Source organism: Schistocerca gregaria, unplaced genomic scaffold (genome assembly GCF_023897955.1).
Source record: "Schistocerca gregaria isolate iqSchGreg1 unplaced genomic scaffold, iqSchGreg1.2 ptg000180l, whole genome shotgun sequence".
Taxonomy (NCBI): domain Eukaryota; kingdom Metazoa; phylum Arthropoda; class Insecta; order Orthoptera; family Acrididae; genus Schistocerca; species Schistocerca gregaria.
In genome coordinates this window covers 12,007,449-12,030,791 of record NW_026061730.1, presented here as the reverse complement: position 1 = coordinate 12,030,791, position 23,343 = coordinate 12,007,449, and the positions used below count along the sequence as shown (strand labels likewise).

At 49.4% G+C, this 23,343-nt stretch overlaps 7 non-coding genes across 7 annotated transcripts; all 7 read left to right on the top strand.

Annotated features, from left to right (window-relative positions):
- Nucleotides 1-208: 208 nt before the first annotated feature.
- Trnaa-agc (transfer RNA alanine (anticodon AGC)) lies at nt 209-285 on the top strand. The gene has a single exon. It is a non-coding gene; the product is annotated as a tRNA-Ala (tRNA).
- Nucleotides 286-3,257: 2,972 nt separating this feature from the next.
- Nucleotides 3,258-3,334, top strand: Trnaa-agc (transfer RNA alanine (anticodon AGC)). The gene has a single exon. It is a non-coding gene; the product is annotated as a tRNA-Ala (tRNA).
- A 1,511-nt stretch (nt 3,335-4,845) lies between these two features.
- Nucleotides 4,846-4,922, top strand: Trnaa-agc (transfer RNA alanine (anticodon AGC)). The gene has a single exon. It is a non-coding gene; the product is annotated as a tRNA-Ala (tRNA).
- Nucleotides 4,923-7,956: 3,034 nt separating this feature from the next.
- On the top strand, nt 7,957-8,034 carry Trnaa-agc (transfer RNA alanine (anticodon AGC)). Its single transcript has one exon. It is a non-coding gene; the product is annotated as a tRNA-Ala (tRNA).
- Nucleotides 8,035-14,006: 5,972 nt separating this feature from the next.
- Nucleotides 14,007-14,080, top strand: Trnaa-agc (transfer RNA alanine (anticodon AGC)). Its single transcript has one exon. It is a non-coding gene; the product is annotated as a tRNA-Ala (tRNA).
- A 5,852-nt stretch (nt 14,081-19,932) lies between these two features.
- On the top strand, nt 19,933-20,006 carry Trnat-agu (transfer RNA threonine (anticodon AGU)). The gene has a single exon. It is a non-coding gene; the product is annotated as a tRNA-Thr (tRNA).
- A 1,387-nt stretch (nt 20,007-21,393) lies between these two features.
- Trnat-agu (transfer RNA threonine (anticodon AGU)) lies at nt 21,394-21,467 on the top strand. Its single transcript has one exon. It is a non-coding gene; the product is annotated as a tRNA-Thr (tRNA).
- The last annotated feature ends 1,876 nt before the right edge of the window (nt 21,468-23,343 follow it).

The following is a 23,343-nucleotide window of genomic DNA, read 5'->3' as shown; positions in this document are numbered from 1 at the left end:
GTTCGTCTTACTCAGAGCGGTGTCTGAACTCTATTTTCGACGTTATGCGTGCCACTTTCATTGTGGCCAACTACGATTCGATACAGAATGCACGAAACCTGAAAGACACCCTCACTGATACATAGAGAGTAGTGTTTGTCTGCGGAATAATGGGAGTGCAAGGGTCTGTGACGTTGATATGACTGTATGTAGCACTACTAGTTATCGGGGGGTTGGGCGTAGCTCAGATGGTAGAGCGCTCGCTTAGCGTGCGAGAGGTACTGGGATCGATACCCAGCGCCTCCAGAATTTTTAACACACCTACATGCGCACCTTGCCATGCAAGAGGAATAATTCCCAACCGGCAGAGGTGTGTAGGCAGATACAAGCGAACGATTAGCATCCACAATTGCACCGATTTCACGTAAATCCCACTGCACGTTCCCATTCTTTGCGTGCAGTCGGCTGCTACTGGTGTTGCTGGTTGTGACTGCTGATAACAGATGCCGTAGCAATCAATTCATGGAGTGAGTTGTATGTTTTGCGATAGTCTGTCTCTGACAAGGAAGCACAGGTGATATAGGTGCGAACACAGGAAGCTTGCAGCCCCTCGCTGCCTGCAGACACAGAGCAGCCACACTAGAAGAGCGGCCTAAGCCGTAGGCGAAATGTGCTCATTCGCTTTGGCGCGACGTCGAACTGTAAATAAGGCTGTCACTAGCGTGAGCGTCGTGTAAAGTCGGAAAAGTCATCTGCATGGGTGATTGCCAAGTTTGGGGAGCGTTTCGTAGTACGATCAGTGCAATGGAGACGCGGAAACTTGTTGTGTCCCAGTGTTTTGCAGTTGGACGACAAGAGTTTTACACAGTAGCAAAGAGCGAGGCACTGCGTTGGCATGAACAATGGAGAGCACAATGGGGCTCGAGATGTGCTTGTTACCTCAGGTGCTGTGTGATTTTCGACAAGGAGTGAAATGGACCAATTTGTGACCGCCCTTTCAATTTAAGACGTTCAAAACAGACGGAATTTGCATTCGTAATACCAGAGCATCGAAACTACTTGGAACTCTTGTGTATATGAACGTGTCCGCGCCTTTGTATTCTGGTACCTTCGCCGCTACAAACCAACCAACCATCGTGTCCGTGCACATCAGAGTCGCAAAGAATGGAGAATAGCCAGGCTTGGTCGCGTGTGTAGCTGTAGCTCAGTTGGCAGATCGTTCGCTTAGCGTGTGAACGGTCTCGGGTTCAAGCCCCGGCTCCTCCATGTTTTGTGGTCAGTGCATGGTAAGTGTTGGTCGCGGCGAACATAAACGCACGCAAGAAGTTGCAAAACCAGCGTCACAGACTGATATGATGTATACTGTCATAAGGAGAGCAAGATGTAAGTGTGAGGACCGGCTGTTATCGTGGTGTCATCGAGTGCAGATCTGTCTTAGGTATCACGTCTTAACGTCATTGAAGTCTAGAGGTGGACAACACGTTCGTCTTACTCAGAGCGGTGTCTGAACTCTATTTTCGACGTTATGCGTGCCACTTTCATTGTGGCCAACTACGATTCGATACAGAATGCACGAAACCTGAAAGACAACCCTCACTGATACATAGAGAGTAGTGTTTGTCTGCGGAATAATGGGAGTGCAAGGGTCTGTGACGTTGATATGACTGTATGTAGCACTACTAGTTATCGGGGGGTTGGGGGTAGCTCAGATGTTAGAGCGCTCGGTTAGCGTGCGAGAGGTACTGGGATCGATACCCAGCGCCTCCAGAATTTTTAACACACCTACATGCGCACCTTGCCATGCAAGTGGAATAATTCCCAACCGGCAGAGGTGTGTAGGCAGATACAAGCGAACGATTAGCATCCACAATTGGCGAGCGTGCTTTTATTCGTGCGCAGGAAGCACCCTCCTCCCACACCTACACTTAATTTAGAAACAGTACAAATGTTCCCATAAGATTCTCAAGCCTACGTCGGAAAGATCTGCCTTGCGCCGATTTCACGTAAATCCCACTGCACGTTCCCATTCTTTGCGTCAGTCGGCTGCTACTGGTGTTGCTGGTTGTGACTGCTGATAACAGATGCCGTAGCAATCAATTCATGGAGTGAGTTGTATGTTTTGCGATAGTCTGTCTCTGACAAGGAAGCACAGGTGATATAGGTGCGAACACAGGAAGCTTGCAGCCCCTCGCTGCCTGCAGACACAGAGCAGCCACACTAGAAGAGCGGCCTAAGCCGTAGGCGAAATGTGCTCATTCGCTTTGGCGCGACGTCGAACTGTAAATAAGGCTGTCACTAGCGTGAGCGTTGCGTGAGCGTCGTGTAAAGTCGGAAAAGTCATCTGCATGGGTGATTGCCAAGTTTGGGGAGCGTTTCGTAGTACGATCAGTGCAATGGAGACGCGGAAACTTGTTGTGTCCCAGTGTTTTGCAGTTGGACGACAAGAGTTTTACACAGTAGCAAAGAGCGAGGCACTGCGTTGGCATGAACAATGGAGAGCACAATGGGGCTCGAGATGTGCTTGTTACCTCAGGTGCTGTGTGATTTTCGACAAGGAGTGAAATGGACCAATTTGTGACCGCCCTTTCAATTTAAGACGTTCAAAACAGACGGAATTTGCATTCGTAATACCAGAGCATCGAAACTACTTGGAACTCTTGTGTATATGAACGTGTCCGCGCCTTTGTATTCTGGTACCTTCGCCGCTACAAACCAACCAACCATCGTGTCCGTGCACATCAGAGTCGCAAAGAATGGAGAATAGCCAGGCTTGGTCGCGTGTGTAGCTGTAGCTCAGTTGGCAGATCGTTCGCTTAGCGTGTGAACGGTCTCGGGTTCAAGCCCCGGCTCCTCCATGTTTTGTGGTCAGTGCATGGTAAGTGTTGGTCGCGGCGAACATAAACGCACGCAAGAAGTTGCAAAACCAGCGTCACAGACTGATATGATGTATACTGTCATAAGGAGAGCAAGATGTAAGTGTGAGGACCGGCTGTTATCGTGGTGTCATCGAGTGCAGATCTGTCTTAGGTATCACGTCTTAACGTCATTGAAGTCTAGAGGTGGACAACACGTTCGTCTTACTCAGAGCGGTGTCTGAACTCTATTTTCGACGTTATGCGTGCCACTTTCATTGTGGCCAACTACGATTCGATACAGAATGCACGAAACCTGAAAGACACCCTCACTGATACATAGAGAGTAGTGTTTGTCTGCGGAATAATGGGAGTGCAAGGGTCTGTGACGTTGATATGACTGTATGTAGCACTACTAGTTATCGGGGGGTTGGGCGTAGCTCAGATGGTAGAGCGCTCGCTTAGCGTGCGAGAGGTACTGGGATCGATACCCAGCGCCTCCAGAATTTTTAACACACCTACATGCGCACCTTGCCATGCAAGTGGAATAATTCCCAACCGGCAGAGGTGTGTAGGCAGATACAAGCGAACGATTAGCATCCACAATTGGCGAGCGTGCTTTTATTCGTGCGCAGGAAGCACCCTCCTCCCACACCTACACTTAATTTAGAAACAGTACAAATGTTCCCATAAGATTCTCAAGCCTACGTCGGAAAGATCTGCCTTGCGCCGATTTCACGTAAATCCCACTGCACGTTCCCATTCTTTGCGTCAGTCGGCTGCTACTGGTGTTGCTGGCTGTGACTGCTGATAACAGATGCCGTAGCAATCAATTCATGGAGTGAGTTGTATGTTTTGCGATAGTCTGTCTCTGACAAGGAAGCACAGGTGATATAGGTGCGAACACAGGAAGCTTGCAGCCCCTCGCTGCCTGCAGACACAGAGCAGCCACACTAGAAGAGCGGCCTAAGCCGTAGGCGAAATGTGCTCATTCGCTTTGGCGCGACGTCGAACTGTAAATAAGGCTGTCACTAGCGTGAGCGTTGCGTGAGCGTCGTGTAAAGTCGGAAAAGTCATCTGCATGGGTGATTGCGAAGTTTGGGGAGCGTTTCGTAGTACGATCAGTGCAATGGAGACGCGGAAACTTGTTGTGTCCCAGTGTTTTGCAGTTGGACGACAAGAGTTTTACACAGTAGCAAAGAGCGAGGCACTGCGTTGGCATGAACAATGGAGAGCACAATGGGGCTCGAGATGTGCTTGTTACCTCAGGTGCTGTGTGATTGTGGACAAGGAGTGAAATGGACCAATTTGTGACCGCCCTTTCAATTTAAGACGTTCAAAACAGACGGAATTTGCATTCGTAATACCAGAGCATCGAAACTACTTGGAACTCTTGTGTATATGAACGTGTCCGCGCCTTTGTATTCTGGTACCTTCGCCGCTACAAACCAACCAACCATCGTGTCCGTGCACATCAGAGTCGCAAAGAATGGAGAATAGCCAGGCTTGGTCGTGTGTGTAGCTGTAGCTCAGTTGGCAGATCGTTCGCTTAGCGTGTGAACGGTCTCGGGTTCAAGCCCCGGCTCCTCCATGTTTTGTGGTCAGTGCATGGTAAGTGTTGGTCACGGCGAACATAAACGCACGCAAGAAGTTGCAAAACCAGCGTCACAGACTGATATGATGTATACTGTCATAAGGAGAGCAAGATGTAAGTGTGAGGACCGGCTGTTATCGTGGTGTCATCGAGTGCAGATCTGTCTTAGGTATCACGTCTTAACGTCATTGAAGTCTAGAGGTGGACAACACGTTCGTCTTACTCAGAGCGGTGTCTGAACTCTATTTTCGACGTTATGCGTGCCACTTTCATTGTGGCCAACTACGATTCGATACAGAATGCACGAAACCTGAAAGACACCCTCACTGATACATAGAGAGTAGTGTTTGTCTGCGGAATAATGGGAGTGCAAGGGTCTGTGACGTTGATATGACTGTATGTAGCACTACTAGTTATCGGGGGGTTGGGCGTAGCTCAGATGGTAGAGCGCTCGCTTAGCGTGCGAGAGGTACTGGGATCGATACCCAGCGCCTCCAGAATTTTTAACACACCTACATGCGCACCTTGCCATGCAAGTGGAATAATTCCCAACCGGCAGAGTTGTGTAGGCAGATACAAGCGAACGATTAGCATCCACAATTGGCGAGCGTGCTTTTATTCGTGCGCAGGAAGCACCCTCCTCCCACACCTACACTTAATTTAGAAACAGTACAAATGTTCCCATAAGATTCTCAAGCCTACGTCGGAAAGATCTGCATTGCGCCGATTTCACGTAAATCCCACTGCACGTTCCCATTCTTTGCGTCAGTCGGCTGCTAATGGTGTTGCTGGTTGTGACTGCTGATAACAGATGCCGTAGCAATCAATTCATGGAGTGAGTTGTATGTTTTGCGATAGTCTGTCTCTGACAAGGAAGCACAGGTGATATAGGTGCGAACACAGGAAGCTTGCAGCCCCTCGCTGCCTGCAGACACAGAGCAGCCACACTAGAAGAGCGGCCTAAGCCGTAGGCGAAATGTGCTCATTCGCTTTGGCGCGACGTCGAACTGTAAATAAGGCTGTCACTAGCGTGAGCGTCGTGTAAAGTCGGAAAAGTCATCTGCATGGGTGATTGCCAAGTTTGGGGAGCGTTTCGTAGTACGATCAGTGCAATGGAGACGCGGAAACTTGTTGTGTCCCAGTGTTTTGCAGTTGGACGACAAGAGTTTTACACAGTAGCAAAGAGCGAGGCACTGCGTTGGCATGAACAATGGAGAGCACAATGGGGCTCGAGATGTGCTTGTTACCTCAGGTGCTGTGTGATTGTCGACAAGGAGTGAAATGGACCAATTTGTGACCGCCCTTTCAATTTAAGACGTTCAAAACAGACGGAATTTGCATTCGTAATACCAGAGCATCGAAACTACTTGGAACTCTTGTGTATATGAACGTGTCCGCGCCTTTGTATTCTGGTACCTTCGCCGCTACAAACCAACCAACCATCGTGTCCGTGCACATCAGAGTCGCAAAGAATGGAGAATAGCCAGGCTTGGTCGTGTGTGTAGCTGTAGCTCAGTTGGCAGATCGTTCGCTTAGCGTGTGAACGGTCTCGGGTTCAAGCCCCGGCTCCTCCATGTTTTGTGGTCAGTGCATGGTAAGTGTTGGTCGCGGCGAACATAAACGCACGCAAGAAGTTGCAAAACCAGCGTCACAGACTGATATGATGTATACTGTCATAAGGAGAGCAAGATGTAAGTGTGAGGACCGGCTGTTATCGTGGTGTCATCGAGTGCAGATCTGTCTTAGGTATCACGTCTTAACGTCATTGAAGTCTAGAGGTGGACAACACGTTCGTCTTACTCAGAGCGGTGTCTGAACTCTATTTTCGACGTTATGCGTGCCACTTTCATTGTGGCCAACTACGATTCGATACAGAATGCACGAAACCTGAAAGACACCCTCACTGATACATAGAGAGTAGTGTTTGTCTGCGGAATAATGGGAGTGCAAGGGTCTGTGACGTTGATATGACTGTATGTAGCACTACTAGTTATCGGGGGGTTGGGCGTAGCTCAGATGGTAGGTACTGGGATCGATACCCAGCGCCTCCAGAATTTTTAACACACCTACATGCGCACCTTGCCATGCAAGTGGAATAATTCCCAACCGGCAGAGGTGTGTAGGCAGATACAAGCGAACGATTAGCATCCACAATTGGCGAGCGTGCTTTTATTCGTGCGCAGGAAGCACCCTCCTCCCACACCTACACTTAATTTAGAAACAGTACAAATGTTCCCATAAGATTCTCAAGCCTACGTCGGAAAGATCTGCCTTGCGCCGATTTCACGTAAATCCCACTGCACGTTCCCATTCTTTGCGTGCAGTCGGCTGCTACTGGTGTTGCTGGTTGTGACTGCTGATAACAGATGCCGTAGCAATCAATTCATGGAGTGAGTTGTATGTTTTGCGATAGTCTGTCTCTGACAAGGAAGCACAGGTGATATAGGTGCGAACACAGGAAGCTTGCAGCCCCTCGCTGCCTGCAGACACAGAGCAGCCACACTAGAAGAGCGGCCTAAGCCGTAGGCGAAATGTGCTCATTCGCTTTGGCGCGACGTCGAACTGTAAATAAGGCTGTCACTAGCGTGAGCGTCGTGCAAAGTCGGAAAAGTCATCTGCATGGGTGATTGCCAAGTTTGGGGAGCGTTTCGTAGTACGATCAGTGCAATGGAGACGCGGAAACTTGTTGTGTCCCAGTGTTTTGCAGTTGGACGACAAGAGTTTTACACAGTAGCAAAGAGCGAGGCACTGAGTTGGCATGAACAATGGAGAGCACAATGGGGCTCGAGATGTGCTTGTTACCTCAGGTGCTGTGTGATTGTCGACAAGGAGTGAAAAGGACCAATTTGTGACCGCCCTTTTAATTCAAAACAGACGGAATTTGCATTCGTAATACCAAAGCATCGAAACTACTTGGAACTCTTGTGTATATGAACGTGTCCGCACCTTTGTATTCTGGTACCTTCGCCGCTACAAACCAACCAACCATCGTGTCCGTGCACATCAGAGTCGCAAAGAATGGAGAATAGCCAGGCTTGGTCGTGTGTGTAGCTGTAGCTCAGTTGGCAGATCGTTCGCTTAGCGTGTGAACGGTCTCTTGTTCAAGCCCCGGCTCCTACATGTTTTGTGGTCAGTGCATGGTAGGTGTTGGTCGCGGCGAACATAAACGCACGCAAGAAGTTGCAAAACCAGCGTCACAGACTGATATGATGTATACTGTCATAAGGAGAGCAAGATGTAAGTGTGGGGACCGGCTGTTATCGAGTGCAGACCTGTCTTAGGTATCACGGCTTAACGTCATTGAAGTCTAGAGGTGGACAACACGTTCGTCTTACTCAGAGCGGTGTCTGAACTCTATTTTCGACGTTATGCGTGCCACTTTCATTGTGGCCAACTACGATTCGATACAGAATGCACGAAACCTGAAAGACACCCTCACTGATACATAGAGAGTAGTGTTTGTCTGCGGAATAATGGGAGTGCAAGGGTCTGTGACGTTGATATGACTGTATGTAGCACTACTAGTTATCGGGAGGGTCGGCGTAGCTCAGATGGTAGAGCGCTCGCTTAGCGTGCGAGAGGTACTGGGATCGATACCCAGCGCCTCCAGAATTTTTAACAGAACCTACATGCGGACCTTGCCATGCAAGTGGAGTAATTCCCAACCGGCAGAGGTGTGTAGGCAGATACAAGCGAACGATTAGCATCCACAATTGGCGAGCGTGCTTTTATTCGTGCGCAGGAAGCACCCTCCTCCCACACCTACACTTAATTTAGAAACAGTACAAATGTTCCCATAAGATTCTCAAGCCTACGTCGGAAAGATCTGCCTTGCGCCGATTTCACGTAAATCCCACTGCACGTTCCCATTCTTTGCGTGCAGTCGGCTGCTACTGGTGTTGCTGGTTGTGGCTGCTGATAACAGATGCCGTAGCAATCAATTCATGGAGTGAGTTGTATGTTTTGCGATAGTCTGTCTCTGACAAGGAAGCACAGGTGATATAGGTGCGAACACAGGAAGCTTGCAGCCCCTCGCTGCCTGCAGACACAGAGCAGCCACACTAGAAGAGCGGCCTAAGCCGTAGGCGAAATGTGCTCATTCGCTTTGGCGCGACGTCGAACTGTAAATAAGGCTGTCACTAGCGTGAGCGTCGTGCAAAGTCGGAAAAGTCATCTGCATGGGTGATTGCCAAGTTTGGGGAGCGTTTCGTAGTACGATCAGTGCAATGGAGACGCGGAAACTTGTTGTGTCCCAGTGTTTTGCAGTTGGACGACAAGAGTTTTACACAGTAGCAAAGAGCGAGGCACTGCGTTGGCATGAACAATGGAGAGCACAATGGGGCTCGAGATGTGCTTGTTACCTCAGGTGCTGTGTGATTGTCGACAAGGAGTGAAATGGACCAATTTGTGACCGCCCTTTCAATTTAAGACGTTCAAAACAGACGGAATTTGCATTCGTAATACCAGAGCATCGAAACTACTTGGAACTCTTGTGTATATGAACGTGTCCGCGCCTTTGTATTCTGGTACCTTCGCCGCTACAAACCAACCAACCATCGTGTCCGTGCACATCAGAGTCGCAAAGAATGGAGAATAGCCAGGCTTGGTCGTGTGTGTAGCTGTAGCTCAGTTGGCAGATCGTTCGCTTAGCGTGTGAACGGTCTCGGGTTCAAGCCCCGGCTCCTCCATGTTTTGTGGTCAGTGCATGGTAAGCGTTGGTCGCGGCGAACATAAACGCACGCAAGAAGTTGCAAAACCAGCGTCACAGACTGATATGATGTATACTGTCATAAGGAGAGCAAGATGTAAGTGTGTGTACCGGCTGTTATCGTGGTGTCATCGAGTGCAGATCTGTCTTAGGTATCACGGCTTAACGTCATTGAAGTCTAGAGGTGGACAACACGTTCGTCTTACTCAGAGCGGTGTCTGAACTCTATTTTCGACGTTATGCGTGCCACTTTCATTGTGGCCAACTACGATTCGATACAGAATGCACGAAACCTGAAAGACACCCTCACTGATACATAGAGAGTAGTGTTTGTCTGCGGAATAATGGGAGTGCGAGGGTCTGTGACGTTGATATGACTGTATGTAGCACTACTAGTTATCGGGAGGTGGGCGTAGCTCAGATGGTAGAGCGCTCGCTTAGTGTGCGAGGGGTACTGGTATCGATACCCAGCGCCTCCAGAATTTTTAACACACCTACATGCGCACCTTGCCATGCAAGTGGAATAATTCCCAACCGGCAGAGGTGTGTAGGCAGATACAAGCGAACGATTAGCATCCACAATTGCGCCGATTTCACGTAAATCCCACTGCACGTTCCCATTCTTTGCGTCAGTCGGCTGCTACTGGTGTTGCTGGTTGTGACTGCTGATAACAGATGCCGTAGCAATCAATTCATGGAGTGAGTTGTATGTTTTGCGATAGTCTGTCTCTGACAAGGAAGCACAGGTGATATAGGTGCGAACACAGGAAGCTTGCAGCCCCTCGCTGCCTGCAGACACAGAGCAGCCACACTAGAAGAGCGGCCTAAGCCGTAGGCGAAATGTGCTCATTCGCTTTGGCGCGACGTCGAACTGTAAATAAGGCTGTCACTAGCGTGAGCGTCGTGAAAAGTCGGAAAAGTCATCTGCATGGGTGATTGCAAAGTTTGGGGAGCGTTTCGTAGTACGATCAGTGCAATGGAGACGCGGAAACTTGTTGTGTCCCAGTGTTTTGCAGTTGGACGACAAGAGTTTTACACAGTAGCAATGAGCGAGGCACTGAGTTGGCATGAACAATGGAGAGCACAATGGGGCTCGAGATGTGCTTGTTACCTCAGGTGCTGTGTGATTGTCGACAAGGAGTGAAAAGGACCAATTTGTGACCGCCCTTTTAATTCAAAACAGACGGAATTTGCATTCGTAATACCAGAGCATCGAAACTACTTGGAACTCTTGTGTATATGAACGTGTCCGCGCCTTTGTATTCTGGTACCTTCGCCGCTACAAACCAACCAACCATCGTGTCCGTGCACATCAGAGTCGCAAAGAATGGAGAATAGCCAGGCTTGGTCGTGTGTGTAGCTGTAGCTCAGTTGGCAGATCGTTCGCTTAGCGTGTGAACGGTCTCGGGTTCAAGCCCCGGCTCCTCCATGTTTTGTGGTCAGTGCATGGTAAGTGTTGGTCGCGGCGAACATAAACGCACGCAAGAAGTTGCAAAACCAGCGTTACAGACTGGTATGATGTATACTGTCATAAGGGGAGCAAGATGTAAGTGTGGGGACCGGCTGTTATCGAGTGCAGACCTGTCTTAGGTATCACGGCTTAACGTCATTGAAGTCTAGAGGTGGACAACACGTTCGTCTTACTCAGAGCGGTGTCTGAACTCTATTTTCGACGTTATGCGTGCCACTTTCATTGTGGCCAACTACGATTCGATACAGAATGCACGAAACCTGAAAGACACCCTCACTGATTCATAGAGAGTAGTGTTTGTCTGCGGAATAATGGGAGTGCGAGGGTCTGTGACGTTGATATGACTGTATGTAGCACTACTAGTTATCGGGAGGTGGGCGTAGCTCAGATGGTAGAGCGCTCGCTTAGTGTGCGAGGGGTACTGGTATCGATACCCAGCGCCTCCAGAATTTTTAACACACCTACATGCGCACCTTGCCATGCAAGTGGAATAATTCCCAACCGGCAGAGGTGTGTAGGCAGATACAAGCGAACGATTAGCATCCACAATTGCGCCGATTTCACGTAAATCCCACTGCACGTTCCCATTCTTTGCGTGCAGTCGGCTGCTACTGGTGTTGCTGGTTGTGACTGCTGATAACAGATGCCGTAGCAATCAATTCATGGAGTGAGTTGTATGTTTTGCGATAGTCTGTCTCTGACAAGGAAGCACAGGTGATATAGGTGCGAACACAGGAAGCTTGCAGCCCCTCGCTGCCTGCAGACACAGAGCAGCCACACTAGAAGAGCGGCCTAAGCCGTAGGCGAAATGTGCTCATTCGCTTTGGCGCGACGTCGAACTGTAAATAAGGCTGTCACTAGCGTGAGCGTTGCGTGAGCGTCGTGCAAAGTCGGAAAAGTCATCTGCATGGGTGATTGCCAAGTTTGGGGAGCGTTTCGTAGTACGATCAGTGCAATGGAGACGCGGAAACTTGTTGTGTCCCAGTGTTTTGCAGTTGGACGACAAGAGTTTTACACAGTAGCAAAGAGCGAGGCACTGAGTTGGCATGAACAATGGAGAGCACAATGGGGCTCGAGATGTGCTTGTTACCTCAGGTGCTGTGTGATTGTCGACAAGGAGTGAAAAGGACCAATTTGTGACCGCCCTTTTAATTCAAAACAGACGGAATTTGCATTCGTAATACCAAAGCATCGAAACTACTTGGAACTCTTGTGTATATGAACGTGTCCGCGCCTTTGTATTCTGGTACCTTCGCCGCTACAAACCAACCAACCATCGTGTCCGTGCACATCAGAGTCGCAAAGAATGGAGAATAGCCAGGCTTGGTCGTGTGTGTAGCTGTAGCTCAGTTGGCAGATCGTTCGCTTAGCGTGTGAACGGTCTCTTGTTCAAGCCCCGGCTCCTACATGTTTTGTGGTCAGTGCATGGTAGGTGTTGGTCGCGGCGAACATAAACGCACGCAAGAAGTTGCAAAACCAGCGTCACAGACTGATATGATGTATACTGTCATAAGGAGAGCAAGATGTAAGTGTGGGGACCGGCTGTTATCGAGTGCAGACCTGTCTTAGGTATCACGGCTTAACGTCATTGAAGTCTAGAGGTGGACAACACGTTCGTCTTACTCAGAGCGGTGTCTGAACTCTATTTTCGACGTTATGCGTGCCACTTTCATTGTGGCCAACTACGATTCGATACAGAATGCACGAAACCTGAAAGACACCCTCACTGATACATAGAGAGTAGTGTTTGTCTGCGGAATAATGGGAGTGCAAGGGTCTGTGACGTTGATATGACTGTATGTAGCACTACTAGTTATCGGGAGGGTCGGCGTAGCTCAGATGGTAGAGCGCTCACTTAGCGTGCGAGAGGTACTGGGATCGATACCCAGCGCCTCCAGAATTTTTAACAGAACCTACATGCGCACCTTGCCATGCAAGTGGAGTAATTCCCAACCGGCAGAGGTGTGTAGGCAGATACAAGCGAACGATTAGCATCCACAATTGGCGAGCGTGCTTTTATTCGTGCGCAGGAAGCACCCTCCTCCCACACCTACACTTAATTTAGAAACAGTACAAATGTTCCCATAAGATTCTCAAGCCTACGTCGGAAAGATCTGCCTTGCGCCGATTTCACGTAAATCCCACTGCACGTTCCCATTCTTTGCGTGCAGTCGGCTGCTACTGGTGTTGCTGGTTGTGGCTGCTGATAACAGATGCCGTAGCAATCAATTCATGGAGTGAGTTGTATGTTTTGCGATAGTCTGTCTCTGACAAGGAAGCACAGGTGATATAGGTGCGAACACAGGAAGCTTGCAGCCCCTCGCTGCCTGCAGACACAGAGCAGCCACACTAGAAGAGCGGCCTAAGCCGTAGGCGAAATGTGCTCATTCGCTTTGGCGCGACGTCGAACTGTAAATAAGGCTGTCACTAGCGTGAGCGTCGTGCAAAGTCGGAAAAGTCATCTGCATGGGTGATTGCCAAGTTTGGGGAGCGTTTCGTAGTACGATCAGTGCAATGGAGACGCGGAAACTTGTTGTGTCCCAGTGTTTTGCAGTTGGACGACAAGAGTTTTACACAGTAGCAAAGAGCGAGGCACTGCGTTGGCATGAACAATGGAGAGCACAATGGGGCTCGAGATGTGCTTGTTACCTCAGGTGCTGTGTGATTGTCGACAAGGAGTGAAATGGACCAATTTGTGACCGCCCTTTCAATTTAAGACGTTCAAAACAGACGGAATTTGCATTCGTAATACCAGAGCATCGAAACTACTTGGAACTCTTGTGTATATGAACGTGTCCGCGCCTTTGTATTCTGGTACCTTCGCCGCTACAAACCAACCAACCATCGTGTCCGTGCACATCAGAGTCGCAAAGAATGGAGAATAGCCAGGCTTGGTCGTGTGTGTAGCTGTAGCTCAGTTGGCAGATCGTTCGCTTAGCGTGTGAACGGTCTCGGGTTCAAGCCCCGGCTCCTCCATGTTTTGTGGTCAGTGCATGGTAAGCGTTGGTCGCGGCGAACATAAACGCACGCAAGAAGTTGCAAAACCAGCGTCACAGACTGATATGATGTATACTGTCATAAGGAGAGCAAGATGTAAGTGTGAGGACCGGCTGTTATCGTGGTGTCATCGAGTGCAGATCTGTCTTAGGTATCACGGCTTAACGTCATTGAAGTCTAGAGGTGGACAACACGTTCGTCTTACTCAGAGCGGTGTCTGAACTCTATTTTCGACGTTATGCGTGCCACTTTCATTGTGGCCAACTACGATTCGATACAGAATGCACGAAACCTGAAAGACACCCTCACTGATACATAGAGAGTAGTGTTTGTCTGCGGAATAATGGGAGTGCAAGGGTCTGTGACGTTGATATGACTGTATGTAGCACTACTAGTTATCGAGGGGGTGGGCGTAGCTCAGATGGTAGAGCGCTCGCTTAGCGTGCGAGAGGTACTGGGATCGATACCCAGCGCCTCCAGAATTTTTAACAGAACCTACATGCGCACCTTGCCATGCAAGTGGAATAATTCCCAACCGGCAGAGGTGTGTAGGCAGATACAAGCGAACGATTAGCATCCACAATTGGCGAGCGTGCTTTTATTCGTGCGCAGGAAGCACCCTCCTCCCACACCTACACTTAATTTAGAAACAGTACAAATGTTCCCATAAGATTCTCAAGCCTACGTCGGAAAGATCTGCCTTGCGCCGATTTCACGTAAATCCCACTGCACGTTCCCATTCTTTGCGTCAGTCGGCTGCTACTGGTGTTGCTGGTTGTGACTGCTGATAACAGATGCCGTAGCAATCAATTCATGGAGTGAGTTGTATGTTTTGCGATAGTCTGTCTCTGACAAGGAAGCACAGGTGATATAGGTGCGAACACAGGAAGCTTGCAGCCCCTCGCTGCCTGCAGACACAGAGCAGCCACACTAGAAGAGCGGCCTAAGCCGTAGGCGAAATGTGCTCATTCGCTTTGGCGCGACGTCGAACTGTAAATAAGGCTGTCACTAGCGTGAGCGTCGTGTAAAGTCGGAAAAGTCATCTGCATGGGTGATTGCAAAGTTTGGGGAGCGTTTCGTAGTACGATCAGTACAATGGAGACGCGGAAACTTGTTGTGTCCCAGTGTTTTGCAGTTGGACGACAAGAGTTTTACACAGTAGCAAAGAGCGAGGCACTGAGTTGGCATGAACAATGGAGAGCACAATGGGGCTCGAGATGTGCTTGTTACCTCAGGTGCTGTGTGATTGTCGACAAGGAGTGAAAAGGACCAATTTGTGACCGCCCTTTTAATTCAAAACAGACGGAATTTGCATTCGTAATACCAGAGCATCGAAACTACTTGGAACTCTTGTGTATATGAACGTGTCCGCGCCTTTGTATTCTGGTACCTTCGCCGCTACAAACCAACCAACCATCGTGTCCGTGCACATCAGAGTCGCAAAGAATGGAGAATAGCCAGGCTTGGTCGTGTGTGTAGTTGTAGCTCAGTTGGCAGATCGTTCGCTTAGCGTGTGAACGGTCTCGGGTTCAAGCCCCGGCTCCTCCATGTTTTGTGGTCAGTGCATGGTAAGTGTTGGTCGCGGCGAACATAAACGCACGCAAGAAGTTGCAAAACCAGCGTCACAGACTGATATGATGTATACTGTCATAAGGAGAGCAAGATGTAAGTGTGGGGACCGGCTGTTATCGAGTGCAGACCTGTCTTTGGTATCACGGCTCAACGTCATTGAAGTCTAGAGGTGGACAACACGTTCGTCTTACTCAGAGCGGTGTCTGAACTCTATTTTCGACGTTATGCGTGCCACTTTCATTGTGGCCAACTACGATTCGATACAGAATGCACGAAACCTGAAAGACACCCTCACTGATTCATAGAGAGTAGTGTTTGTCTGCGGAATAATGGGAGTGCGAGGGTCTGTGACGTTGATATGACTGTATGTAGCACTACTAGTTATCGGGGGGTGGGCGTAGCTCAGATGGTAGAGCGCTCGCTTAGTGTGCGAGGGGTAATGGGATCGATACCCAGCGCCTCCAGAATTTTTAACACACCTACATGCGCACCTTGCCATGCAAGTGGAATAATTCCCAACCGGCAGAGGTGTGTAGGCAGATACAAGCGAACGATTAGCATCCACAATTGCGCCGATTTCACGTAAATCCCACTGCACGTTCCCATTCTTTGCGTGCAGTCGGCTGCTACTGGTGTTGCTGGTTGTGACTGCTGATAACAGATGCCGTAGCAATCAATTCATGGATTGAGTTGTATGTTTTGCGATAGTCTGTCTCTCACAAGGAAGCACAGGTGATATAGGTGCGAACACAGGAAGCTTGCAGCCCCTCGCTGCCTGCAGACACAGAGCAGCCACACTAGAAGAGCGGCCTAAGCCGTAGGCGAAATGTGCTCATTCGCTTTGGCGCGACGTCGAACTATAAATAAGGCTGTCACTAGCGTGAGCGTTGCGTGAGCGTCGTGTAAAGTCGGAAAAGTCATCTGCATGGGTGATTGCCAAGTTTGGGGAGCGTTTCGTAGTACGATCAGTGCAATGGGGACGCGGAAACTTGTTGCGTCCAGTGTTTTGCAGTTGGACGACAAGAGTTTTACACAGTAGCTAAGAGCGAGGCACTGAGTTGGCATGAACAATGGAGAGCACAATAGGGCTCGAGATGTGCTTGTTACCTCAGGTGCTGTGTGATTGTCGACAAGGAGTGAAATGGACCAATTTGTGACCGCCCTTTCAATTTAAGACGTTCAAAACAGACGGAATTTGCATTCGTAATACCAGAGCATCGAAACTACTTGGAACTCTTGTGTATATGAACGTGTCCGCGCCTTTGTATTCTGGTACCTTCGCCGCTACAATCCAACCAACCATCGTGTCCGTGCACATCAGAGTCGCAAAGAATGGAGAATAGCCAGGCTTGGTCGTGTGTGTAGCTGTAGCTCAGTTGGCAGATCGTTCGTTTAGCGTGTGAACGGTCTCGGGTTCAAGCCCCGGCTCCTCCATGTTTTGTGGTCAGTGCATGGTAAGTGTTGGTCCCGGCGAAAATAAACGCACGCAAGAAGTTGCAAAACCAGCGTTACAGACTGGTATGATGTATACTGTCATAAGGAGAGCAAGATGTAAGTGTGGGGACCGGCTGTTATCGAGTGCAGACCTGTCTTAGGTATCACGGCTTAACGTCATTGAAGTCTAGAGGTGGACAACACGTTCGTCTTACTCAGAGCGGTGTCTGAACTCTATTTTCGACGTTATGCGTGCCACTTTCATTGTGGCCAACTACGATTCGATACAGAATGCACGAAACCTGAAAGACACCCTCACTGATTCATAGAGAGTAGTGTTTGTCTGCGGAATAATGGGAGTGCGAGGGTCTGTGACGTTGATATGACTGCATGTAGCACTACTAGTTATCGGGGTGGGTGGGCGTACCTCAGATGGTAGAGCGCTCGCTTGGTGTGCGAGAGGTACTGGGATCGATACCCAGCGCCTCCAGAATTTTTAACACACCTACATGCGCACCTTGCCATGCAAGTGGAATAATTCCCAACCGGCAGAGGTGTGTAGGCAGATACAAGCGAACGATTAGCATCCACAATTGCGCCGATTTCACGTAAATCCCACTGCACGTTCCCATTCTTTGCGTGCAGTCGGCTGCTACTGGTGTTGCTGGTTGTGACTGCTGATAACAGATGCCGTAGCAATCAATTCATGGAGTGAGTTGTATGTTTTGCGATAGTCTGTCTCTGACAAGGAAGCACAGGTGATATAGGTGCGAACACAGGAAGCTTGCAGCCCCTCGCTGCCTGCAGACACAGAGCAGCCACACTAGAAGAGCGGCCTAAGCCGTAGGCGAAATGTGCTCATTCGCTTTGGCGCGACGTCGAACTATAAATAAGGCTGTCACTAGCGTGAGCGTCGTGTAAAGTCGGAAAAGTCATCTGCATGGGTGATTGCCAAGTTTGGGGAGCGTTTCGTAGTACGATCAGTGCAATGGGGACGCGGAAACTTGTTGTGTCCCAGTGTTTTGCAGTTGGACGACAAGAGTTTTACACAGTAGCAAAGAGCGAGGCACTGAGTTGGCATGAACAATGGAGAGCACAATAGGGCTCGAGATGTGCTTGTTACCTCAGGTGCTGTGTGATTGTCGACAAGGAGTGAAATGGACCAATTTGTGACCGCCCTTTCAATTTAAGACGTTCAAAACAGACGGAATTTGCATTCGTAATACCAGAGCACCGAAACTACTTGGAACTCTTGTGTATATGAACGTGTCCGCGCCTTTGTATTCTGGTACCTTCGCCGCTACAAACCAACCAACCATCGTGTCCGTGCACATCAGAGTCGCAAAGAATGGAGAATAGCCAGGCTTGGTCGTGTGTGTAGCTGTAGCTCAGTTGGCAGATCGTTCGCTTAGCGTGTGAACGGTCTCGGGTTCAAGCCCCGGCTCCTCCATGTTTTGTGGTCAGTGCATGGTAAGTGTTGGTCGCGGCGAAAATAAACGCACGCAAGAAGTTGCAAAACCAGCGTTACAGACTGGTATGATGTATACTGTCATAAGGAGAGCAAGATGTAAGTGTGGGGACCGGCTGTTATCGAGTGCAGACCTGTCTTAGGTATCACGGCTTAACGTCATTGAAGTCTAGAGGTGGACAACACGTTCGTCTTACTCAGAGCGGTGTCTGAACTCTATTTTCGACGTTATGCGTGCCACTTTCATTGTGGCCAACTACGATTCGATACAGAATGCACGAAACCTGAAAGACACCCTCACTGATTCATAGAGAGTAGTGTTTGTCTGCGGAATAATGGGAGTGCGAGGGTCTGTGACGTTGATATGACTGTATGTAGCACTACTAGTTATCGGGGGGTGGGCGTAGCTCAGATGGTAGAGCGCTCGCTTAGTGTGCGAGGGGTACTGGTATCGATACCCAGCGCCTCCAGAATTTTTAACACACCTACATGCGCACCTTGCCATGCAAGTGGAATAATTCCCAACCGGCAGAGGTGTGTAGGCAGATACAAGCGAACGATTAGCATCCACAATTGCGCCGATTTCACGTAAATCCCACTGCACGTTCCCATTCTTTGCGTGCAGTCGGCTGCTACTGGTGTTGCTGGTTGTGACTGCTGATAACAGATGCCGTAGCAATCAATTCATGGAGTGAGTTGTATGTTTTGCGATAGTCTGTCTCTGACAAGGAAGCACAGGTGATATAGGTGCGAACACAGGAAGCTTGCAGCCCCTCGCTGCCTGCAGACACAGAGCAGCCACACTAGAAGAGCGGCCTAAGCCGTAGGCGAAATGTGCTCATTCGCTTTGGCGCGACGTCGAACTATAAATAAGGCTGTCACTAGCGTGAGCGTTGCGTGAGCGTCGTGTAAAGTCGGAAAAGTCATCTGCATGGGTGATTGCCAAGTTTGGGGAGCGTTTCGTAGTACGATCAGTGCAATGGGGACGCGGAAACTTGTTGTGTCCCAGTGTTTTGCAGTTGGACGACAAGAGTTTTACACAGTAGCAAAGAGCGAGGCACTGAGTTGGCATGAACAATGGAGAGCACAATAGGGCTCGAGATGTGCTTGTTACCTCAGGTGCTGTGTGATTGTGGACAAGGAGTGAAATGGACCAATTTGTGACCGCCCTTTCAATTTAAGACGTTCAAAACAGACGGAATTTGCATTCGTAATACCAGAGCATCGAAACTACTTGGAACTCTTGTGTATATGAACGTGTCCGCGCCTTTGTATTCTGGTACCTTCGCCGCTACAAACCAACCAACCATCGTGTCCGTGCACATCAGAGTCGCAAAGAATGGAGAATAGCCAGGCTTGGTCGTGTGTGTAGCTGTAGCTCAGTTGGCAGATCGTTCGCTTAGCGTGTGAACGGTTTCGGGTTCAAGCCCTGGCTCCTCCATGTTTTGTGGTCAGTGCATGGTAAATGTTGGTCGCGGCGAAAATAAACGCACGCAAGAAGTTGCAAAACCAGCGTTACAGACTGGTATGATGTATACTGTCATAAGGAGAGCAAGATGTAAGTGTGGGGACCGGCTGTTATCGAGTGCAGACCTGTCTTAGGTATCACGGCTTAACGTCATTGAAGTCTAGAGGTGGACAACACGTTCGTCTTACTCAGAGCGGTGTCTGAACTCTATTTTCGACGTTATGCGTGCCACTTTCATTGTGGCCAACTACGATTCGATACAGAATGCACGAAACCTGAAAGACACCCTAACTGATTCATAGAGAGTAGTGTTTGTCTGCGGAATAATGGGAGTGCGATGGTCTGTGACGTTGATATGACTGTATGTAGCACTACTAGTTATCGGGGGGGGTGGGCGTAGCTCAGATGGTAGAGCGCTCGCTTAGTGTGCGAGAGGTACTGGGATCGATACCCAGCGCCTCCAGAATTTTTAACACACCTACATGCGCACCTTGCCATGCAAGTGGAATAATTCCCAACCGGCAGAGGTGTGTAGGCAGATACAAGCGAACGATTAGCATCCACAATTGCGCCGATTTCACGTAAATCCCACTGCACGTTCCCATTCTTTGCGTGCAGTCGGCTGCTACTGGTGTTGCTGGTTGTGACTGCTGATAACAGATGCCGTAGCAATCAATTCATGGAGTGAGTTGTATGTTTTGCGATAGTCTGTCTCTGACAAGGAAGCACAGGTGATATAGGTGCGAACACAGGAAGCTTGCAGCCCCTCGCTGCCTGCAGACACAGAGCAGCCACACTAGAAGAGCGGCCTAAGCCGTAGGCGAAATGTGCTCATTCGCTTTGGCGCGACGTCGAACTATAAATAAGGCTGTCACTAGCGTGAGCGTTGCGTGAGCGTCGTGTAAAGTCGGAAAAGTCATCTGCATGGGTGATTGCCAAGTTTGGGGAGCGTTTCGTAGTACGATCAGTGCAATGGGGACGCGGAAACTTGTTGTGTCCCAGTGTTTTGCAGTTGGACGACAAGAGTTTTACACAGTAGCAAAGAGCGAGGCACTGAGTTGGCATGAACAATGGAGAGCACAATAGGGCTCGAGATGTGCTTGTTACCTCAGGTGCTGTGTGATTGTGGACAAGGAGTGAAATGGACCAATTTGTGACCGCCCTTTCAATTTAAGACGTTCAAAACAGACGGAATTTGCATTCGTAATACCAGAGCATCGAAACTACTTGGAACTCTTGTGTATATGAACGTGTCCGCGCCTTTGTATTCTGGTACCTTCGCCGCTACAAACCAACCAACCATCGTGTCCGTGCACATCAGAGTCGCAAAGAATGGAGAATAGCCAGGCTTGGTCGTGTGTGTAGCTGTAGCTCAGTTGGCAGATCGTTCGCTTAGCGTGTGAACGGTTTCGGGTTCAAGCCCCGGCTCCTCCATGTTTTGTGGTCAGTGCATGGTAAATGTTGGTCGCGGCGAAAATAAACGCACGCAAGAAGTTGCAAAACCAGCGTTACAGACTGGTATGATGTATACTGTCATAAGGAGAGCAAGATGTAAGTGTGGGGACCGGCTGTTATCGAGTGCAGACCTGTCTTAGGTATCACGGCTTAACGTCATTGAAGTCTAGAGGTGGACAACACGTTCGTCTTACTCAGAGCGGTGTCTGAACTCTATTTTCGACGTTATGCGTGCCACTTTCATTGTGGCCAACTACGATTCGATACAGAATGCACGAAACCTGAAAGACACCCTAACTGATTCATAGAGAGTAGTGTTTGTCTGCGGAATAATGGGAGTGCGATGGTCTGTGACGTTGATATGACTGTATGTAGCACTACTAGTTATCGGGGGGGGTGGGCGTAGCTCAGATGGTAGAGCGCTCGCTTAGTGTGCGAGAGGTACTGGGATCGATACCCAGCGCCTCCAGAATTTTTAACACACCTACATGCGCACCTTGCCATGCAAGTGGAATAATTCCCAACCGGCAGAGGTGTGTAGGCAGATACAAGCGAACGATTAGCATCCACAATTGCGCCGATTTCACGTAAATCCCACTGCACGTTCCCATTCTTTGCGTGCAGTCGGCTGCTACTGGTGTTGCTGGTTGTGACTGCTGATAACAGATGCCGTAGCAATCAATTCATGGAGTGAGTTGTATGTTTTGCGATAGTCTGTCTCTGACAAGGAAGCACAGGTGATATAGGTGCGAACACAGGAAGCTTGCAGCCCCTCGCTGCCTGCAGACACAGAGCAGCCACACTAGAAGAGCGGCCTAAGCCGTAGGCGAAATGTGCTCATTCGCTTTGGCGCGACGTCGAACTATAAATAAGGCTGTCACTAGCGTGAGCGTTGCGTGAGCGTCGTGTAAAGTCGGAAAAGTCATCTGCATGGGTGATTGCCAAGTTTGGGGAGCGTTTCGTAGTACGATCAGTGCAATGGGGACGCGGAAACTTGTTGTGTCCCAGTGTTTTGCAGTTGGACGACAAGAGTTTTACACAGTAGCAAAGAGCGAGGCACTGAGTTGGCATGAACAATGGAGAGCACAATAGGGCTCGAGATGTGCTTGTTACCTCAGGTGCTGTGTGATTGTGGACAAGGAGTGAAATGGACCAATTTGTGACCGCCCTTTCAATTTAAGACGTTCAAAACAGACGGAATTTGCATTCGTAATACCAGAGCATCGAAACTACTTGGAACTCTTGTGTATATGAACGTGTCCGCGCCTTTGTATTCTGGTACCTTCGCCGCTACAAACCAACCAACCATCGTGTCCGTGCACATCAGAGTCGCAAAGAATGGAGAATAGCCAGGCTTGGTCGTGTGTGTAGCTGTAGCTCAGTTGGCAGATCGTTCGCTTAGCGTGTGAACGGTCTCGGGTTCAAGCCCCGGCTCCTCCATGTTTTGTGGTCAGTGCATGGTAAGTGTTGGTCGCGGCGAAAATAAACGCACGCAAGAAGTTGCAAAACCAGCGTTACAGACTGATATGATGTATACTGTCATAAGGAGAGCAAGATGTAAGTGTGGGGACCGGCTGTTATCGAGTGCAGACCTGTCTTAGGTATCACGGCTTAACGTCATTGAAGTCTAGAGGTGGACAACACGTTCGTCTTACTCAGAGCGGTGTCTGAACTCTATTTTCGACGTTATGCGTGCCACTTTCATTGTGGCCAACTACGATTCGATACAGAATGCACGAAACCTGAAAGACACCCTCACTGATTCATAGAGAGTAGTGTTTGTCTGCGGAATAATGGGAGTGCGAGGGTCTGTGACGTTGATATGACTGTATGTAGCACTACTAGTTATCGGGGGGGATGGGCGTAGCTCAGATGGTAGAGCGCTCGCTTAGTGTGCGAGAGGTACTGGGATCGATACCCAGCGCCTCCAGAATTTTTAACACACCTACATGCGCACCTTGCCATGCAAGTGGAATAATTCCCAACCGGCAGAGGTGTGTAGGCAGATACAAGCGAACGATTAGCATCCACAATTGCGCCGATTTCACGTAAATCCCACTGCACGTTCCCATTCTTTGCGTGCAGTCGGCTGCTACTGGTGTTGCTGGTTGTGACTGCTGATAACAGATGCCGTAGCAATCAATTCATGGAGTGAGTTGTATGTTTTGCGATAGTCTGTCTCTGACAAGGAAGCACAGGTGATATAGGTGCGAACACAGGAAGCTTGCAGCCCCTCGCTGCCTGCAGACACAGAGCAGCCACACTAGAAGAGCGGCCTAAGCCGTAGGCGAAATGTGCTCATTCGCTTTGGCGCGACGTCGAACTATAAATAAGGCTGTCACTAG